Source organism: Molossus molossus, unplaced genomic scaffold (assembly GCF_014108415.1).
Source record: "Molossus molossus isolate mMolMol1 unplaced genomic scaffold, mMolMol1.p scaffold_m16_p_4, whole genome shotgun sequence".
In the NCBI taxonomy this organism is placed as follows: domain Eukaryota; kingdom Metazoa; phylum Chordata; class Mammalia; order Chiroptera; family Molossidae; genus Molossus; species Molossus molossus.
The window spans coordinates 121,475,882-121,483,050 of NW_023425377.1; the positions used below are offsets into that span (position 1 = coordinate 121,475,882).

Below are 7,169 nucleotides of genomic sequence, written 5' to 3' on the forward strand. Positions count from 1 at the left end.
GCTTTTTCCCGTCGATTTGTCTGTGTTATAGTTGTGATTCCAGTTTGGTTCTGGGAGACGGTCTGTGTAGCTCCGTTCACTCCGCCGCCATTTTTCGGTCCCACCTTTTAAATATTTTTTTCAATGCTGCGTGACTTATAGATCCTCATTTTTATCATGACATCTCTAAATCCGATCAATGCATCTTCTGTTTTGCTTTTATCCAAATTGTTTAGGAAACTATTTACACCAAAACGGAACCCCTGTCTTCAAGTTCTGGACGTGCCTCTTACCCATCAACTACGGTAGGCTGCTCGCGGTTTTCCTTCTCCTGTGTCGGGGACCCGGCCTCTGCTCCCCACAGCCCCTCTCCAGGTGAGCACGGCCGGCCTCCTCCCGGGGTTCCTGCCACCCAGCTCCGAGCGTCCTAAGGTCGCGCATCTGTTGACCACTCCTCTTGGTCTGTTCATTTCCTTGAGTTTCCTCATTCGCTTCCCTGAGACCCTACCCGCGTTTGCCAGGGGTCTGTGGCTGGATTGAAAGGCGGACGTCCAGGAGGAGCAACGCCTTTCTCTCTGACCCCGTGAGCGTAAGAAACTTCATTTTACGGAGCCCTTTGTTTGCTGCCTGTTGCGTGAGCCATTGCACATTCGAACGAATGAGGCAAACACAGGCGAGCAAAGCGTGAAGTTCAAGGCTCACAGCTCAATGCTCTCGACTTCTACTTTTGGTTGGAGTTACTGCGTGGAGTTGCGGGTGTGTCCAGTTTTGTAGCCAAAGCTGTTTTTTGTCCCTCTGTACTTGGCTTCTGTAGATTTTAAATAACAACATTTTAACCTTGTGTTCTTTTCTTAATTTTAGAGGGAGTCAGTACTAGGGTGTTCTTCTAACACGCTTCTACTACTGAAAGGTCCTCACAGTTTGTTAGGCCTCATCCTCAAGGGTCTTGCAAAGCGAAAACAGACTGCTTCATTTTATTTTACTTATTTAATTTGATTTTTTAAAATCCTCATCTGAGGATTTTCTTCCATTTATCTTCCGATAGAGTGGGAGGGAGGGAGGGGGGAGAGAGAGAGAGAGAGAGAGAGAGAGAGAAAGAGAAACATCTATGAGAGAGAGACACATCAATTGGTTGCCTCCTGCATGACCTCAACCAGGGCCGGGGACCGAACCTGCAACTGAGGTACGTGCCCTTGACCGTAATCGAACCCATGATTCTTTGGTCCACGGGCTGATGCTCTAACTGCTAAGCCAAACCAGCCAGGGCGAGTGCTTCATTTTAGATAAGTAAGGGCCACCTATTGTCATAAGACAAACATGTCACATGTTGTAGTCAGCAATTTTAATAGCAATAATACATATGGCAGTAAGTCAAGGTCGAACACATAATTTAATACTGGTAATTATAGGCCCACAGACCTCATACAAATGGGGCTCATACTTTTCGTTCCAACAGGCACATATGTATCATTACGTGACTGTGGGTTTTCAAATGTTTCACCAGAAAAGTATTTTTTATTCCAGTGCTGTGTGGTGTCAGGTCAAAAGATTTTCTTCAGAGGTGCATTTTTTAAACAGAAAACCTTAATAAATAGATTTTATCAGAAAGTCACAAAGCCAAATATGTATAGCTCTGAACTGTGACCAAGTTGAAGGAAAGAGCCAATAATAATCACAAAAATGAAAAAGACACGATTGCACAATAATCATGGTTTTCATAAAAGTGTTTTTTCACTTAATATTGAAGGTCTTAGGCCTTTTTTTTTTTTTTTTTAATTGGGAAAAAAATAAACCAGTAGAGAATGTAAGGAAACAATACTGTAATGAGTTTTCCTAACTGGTCATTTACACTTTTGTGAAATTCAAGACACACACACACACACACACACACACACACAGCTGAGGAGGGGGAAATACATACTGCTGTTGTTTTTAAACATCTTATTTTGAAATACTTTCAGAAAAGTTGCAAGGATGGTACAAAGAAATCTTGCTTAGCCTTCATCCTGATTCCCCAGTTGTTAACATTTTAACATATTTGCCTCTTTTATGTATGTATGCATCACTGGTCTCTATCATTTATCTTTTCTTTCCATTTGATAGTATGTTGCTCTTTTATTCCTAAATGCCTGTGGCTATTTTATTCATAATCAGTATATGTGTGTATGTTTACATATATCAGAAAATTAAATCTCTATCTATCTATCTTCTATCTATCTATCTATCTATCTATCTAATCTGTCAGAAAATTAACATTGATACAAGAATACTGTATTACCCCAAATCCTATTTAAATCTCAGTGATTGTCTCAATAATATCTTTATAGCAATAGACAAGAAGAAGTAGAAGAGGAGGGGGAGGAAGAGCAGTGATGGGGGAGGGGAGGACAGCATACTGCAGGATAAACAGAACAGGTGGTGGAGGAACAAGTTCAGGGTCAAGGGTTTCATTGAACTGCCATGTCTTTTTTAGTTCCTCCAATATGAAGCAATTCTTCAACCTTTCGTTGTTTCTTGACCTAGATATTTTAGAGGTGTACAAGCCAATTCTTTTATGGAATAGCTCTGAGTTTATCTAATGTTTCCTCATGCTTAGATTTAGAATATACATTTTTGGGACCAGGAATGTTACAAAAGGGATGTTGTTTTCTTCACTGTACCTTATATCGGGAAACAAGTAATAGCGATTTGTGCTCATACTAATAATGTTACTTTAGAATCTACCTTGCTTCTTCCCTTTACAGTTCATTAACCAGTATTTTGTACTTATTAAAAACTAATTAGTGAGCATTTTGTGGGAGATACTTTGAGTTCATGTAAGTATTCTATTCTTGAAGTTTCACTCACTAGTTTTAGTATCTTTTGCTGATTTTTGTCTGAATCATTTATGATAAGATGGTTGCCAAATGGTGATTTTCTAATTCTATTATCCTTTATGTAATTATTACCTGGAATTTGATGGAAAAATAGAACTTTCTCTCTCTCCTTCTCCCTCTCCCTCTCTCATCAGTATGAACTTTGATTTCCTATTATAATCCACAGGCTGCGGATCCCATTGTTTATTTTAATACTCTGGTCATGTAACTACTACCACAATCAAGATACAGGACATTTCTATCACTTCCAAAGGTTGTCTCGTGTTCATTTGTCGTCAGCCCCCTCGCCCCACCCTACACCTTGGCAGCCACCACCGATCTGTTTTCTGTCACTGCGGTTTTGCCTTTTCCAGAGTATCATAGAAATGGAATTGTACAGTGTGTAGCCTTTTGAGTCTGTCTTCTTTCACTCCACATATTGCATTTGCTGTTTATCCACGTTGTTGCATGTATCGGTAGCTCCTTCCTTTGCTTGATGAGTAGCATAGTGTTTCATTAGGTAAACAGGCCACAATTTGGTTATCTGTTTGCCATTTGATGGTCATTTGAGTTGTTTACAGTTTGGGGTAGTGATGAATGATGGAGCTGTAAACACATGCGTGCAGGTTTTTCGATGGACACATGTTTGCTTTGCTGTCAGCTGAATGTCTAGCACTGGGATTTCTGGTCATCTGGTAAGTGTGTGATTAATTTTACGAGAAACTACACACTGTTTCAAAGTGACTGTGTCACTTTTTTATTGAAACCAGAAAAGTGTAAGAGTTCCAGTTTCTCTTCATCCTTGCCAGTTGCTGATATTGTCATTTTCAATATTAGTCATTCTAATAGTTGTGTGGTGGTATCATAGTGTGTTCTTTTCCTCCCAATTCTCTAACGATTAATGACGTGGAGTGGCTTTCATGTGTGTATTTGTCATTTGTATATCGATTCTTTGGTAAAGTATCTGTTAAAATATTTTGCCCATTTTTTTATTGCGTTGTATGTTTCATTATTATTGAGTTGTGAGAGATTTAAAAAACATTCTGGGTGCTAGTCCCTCTCAGACACAGGCGATACCTTGTAAGTTCAGTTCCAGACCACTGCAACCAAGTAAATGTCACAATACAGCCAGTCACATGAGTGTCTTTGTTTCCCAGTGCATATAAAAGTTATGTGTTGCCCTGGCCGGTTTGGCTCAGCGGTTAGAGAGTCAGCCTGCGGTCCAGAGAGACCCGGGTTCAGTTCCCGCTAAGGGCATATGCCTCAGTTGCAGTTTGTCCCTGGCCCTGGTTGGTCGAGCGGGTGGCAGCCACTCGATGTGTCCCTTTCACGTCGATGTTTCTCTCTCTCTCTCTTCCTCTCTCTCCCTCCCACTCTATCTGAGCAAAAAAGTGGAAAAATGTCCTCGGGTGAGGATAAAAAAAAAAAAAAAAGTTATGTTTTTACTATAATGTAGTATATTAAATGTGCAATACCATTATATCTAAAAATGTATATACCTTCATTTAAAAATACTTTAATGCTAACAAATGCTGCCCAGCACCTGAGCCTTCGGTGGGCGGTGAGCTTTCTGCCGGTGGAGGGTCTCGCCTCGATGCTGACGGCGGCGGCCTGGTCAGGGTGCTGGCTGCTGAGGGCTGGTGTGCACGTGGCAATTTCTTAGAGTAAGACGACAGTGAAGTGTGCACATTGATGTTCTCTTCCTTTCACGAGTGATTTCTCTGTCTATTTGGTATGGTTTGATAGCAGAAGAACTTCTTGCGAAGTTGGAATCAGTCTTCACAAACCCTGCCACCGCTTTATCAACTAAGCTGACGTCACATTACGCATCTTCGTTGTCATTCCAACAATCTTCACCAGGAGCTCATTCCGTCTCACAAAGCCGCTCTCCTTGCTCATTCATGAGAAGCAGCTCCTCATCCGTTTAACTCTGATCATAAAACTGCAGTAATTTGATCACATTTTCAGATTATTTCTAATTCTCGTTCTCTTGCTATTTCCACCACACCTATGGTTACGTTCTCCACTGAAGTCTTGAACCTTTAAGGTCATCCATGAGGGCTGAATCATCAATGTTGTTCTGTTACTATTTTGAATCACAAATATTCTTTTTTCCCCCTACCTGGGTGTTCTTTGAGGTGTGTGCATGAGAGAGAGAGAGAGAGAGAGAGAGAGAGAGAGAGAGAGAGAGAGATATGCATGGTTTCAGACTTTCACATATGTGTAAATACATGTGTTCTGCATGTGTGTGTCTGTGTAAAAATGTTTAAGTGTCTGGATGTGTTTCACTGTAAGTTTGGTGATGTGGGGGTGTTGTGTATCTGCTTAAGTGTGAGTGTAAACCAGCATGTGTGCATAAAGTGTCTGCTGTCACCCTGGCCAGTTTTCTCAGTGGTTAGAGCATCGGCCCACAGACCAGAGAATCCCTGGTTCAGTTCCCACTAAGGGCACGCACCTCAGTTGCGGTTGGTCCCTGGCCTCGGTTGGGGTCGTGCGGGTGGCAACCAGTTGATGTGTCTCTCTCTCTCTTCCCCTCTTCCTCCCTCTTTCCCTCCCACTCTATCTGAGGATAAATGCAAAAATGTCCTCGGGTGAGGATAAAAAAAAAAAGTCTGCTGTGGTTATATATCAATGTCTAGATGAGTAGGTAAGTGTTTCATATTCTTTAAAAAGTGTTTTTATTTTTTTATTTACAGTTGACATTATATTAGTTTCAGGCATATGTATAAATATGTGTGTCCTGCATGTGTGTGTCTGTATGAAAATGTCTTGGAATGCCTGGGTGTGTTTGAACATGGGATCACAAATATTTTTAATGGCATCTGGGATGGTGAATCTTTTCCAAAAGGTTGTCAATTTACTTTGCTCAGATCCATCAGAAGAATTGCTACCTACACAGCTATTACAAAATGTACCTTTCAAATAATAAGACCTGAAAGTCCAAATTACTCCTTGCTCCATGGGCTCCAGAATGCATGCTGTGCGAGTAGCCGTGAGAACAACATTAACCTCTTGCCTCTCCATCAGAGCGCTTGGCTGGCCAGGTGCGTTGTCAATGAGCAGTCATATTTTGAAAACGGTATTATTTTCTGAGTAACAGGACTCATCAGTGGGCTTAAAATACTCAGTAAACCAGGTTGTAGACAGATGTGCTGTCATCCAGGCTCTGTTGTTCCAGTTTTAGGGCTGCATTAGCCCCTAATGAGAGAGTCAGCCTGTCCTTTGCAGTTGCGAAGCCCCCAGGCATTGACTTCTCCCCCAAAGCTGTGAGAGTCCTAGGTGGCATCTATTTCCCGTAGAAGTTTGCCTCCTCCTTACTGATAATCTGTTGTTTAGTGTAGCCACATTCATTAATTATCTCAGCAGGATCCTCTGGATAGCTCGCTGCAGCTTCTACACGAGCACTTGCTGATTCACCTCGCCTTTCTATGTTATTGAGATGGCTTCCTTCCATAAGCCTCATGACCCAACCTCTGCTGGCTTCAAACTTTTCTTCTGCAGCTTCTGCACCGATCTCAGCCTTCAAAGAATTGAAGAGAATTAGGGTGTGCCTTGCTCTGAATTAGGCTTTGGCTGCAGAGAATGTCGTGGCTGGTTTGATCCTCTGTCCAGACCACTAAAACTTTCTCCATGTCAGCAATAAGGTTCTTTTGCTTTCTTATCATTTGCGTGTGCACTGGAGCCGCATCTTTAATTTCTCTCAGTAAGTTTCCCTTTGCATTCGCAGCTTGGCTAGCCATTTGGTGCGAGAGACCTCGCTTTCAGCCCCTTGGCTTTCGACGTGCCCTTCTCCCTCAGCGTCATCACTGCTGGCTTTTGATTTAATGTGAGAGACATGCAACTCTTTCTTTCACTTGAGCACTTAGAAGTCATTGCAGGGTTATTAACTGCCCTAATTTAAATGTTGGTGTGCCCCAAGGAGGCCTGAGCGGAGGGAGAGACACAGAACAGCTGTTGGTGGAGCAATCAGAACACACACAAGAGTTGCTGATTAAGTTTACCATCTGATGTGGGTGTGGTTGGTGTCACCCCAAAATAATTACAATAGTAACATCCCGGATCACTGATCACAGGTCACCATCACAGATATAAACAATAACAATAACATTTGAAATATTGTGACAGTCACCAAAATGTGAGACAGAGACATAAAGTGAGCAAACGCTGTTGGAAAAATGACGCCAATAGACTTGCTTGATGGAGGGTTGTCACAGACCTTCATTTTGTAAAAAAGAGTACCTATGAACAACATAAAGGGAAGACCGACAAAATGAGGTATGACTATATATTTTGCAAATACTTTCTCATAGCTTGTGGCTTCTCTTTTTATTTCCT

At 41.8% G+C, this 7,169-nt stretch overlaps 1 pseudogene; it reads right to left on the reverse strand.

Moving 5' to 3' along the window:
- Window positions 1-4,339: 4,339 nt before the first annotated feature.
- Window positions 4,340-6,707, reverse strand: LOC118643994 (annotated as a pseudogene).
- Between the last annotated feature and the right edge of the window lie 462 nt (window positions 6,708-7,169).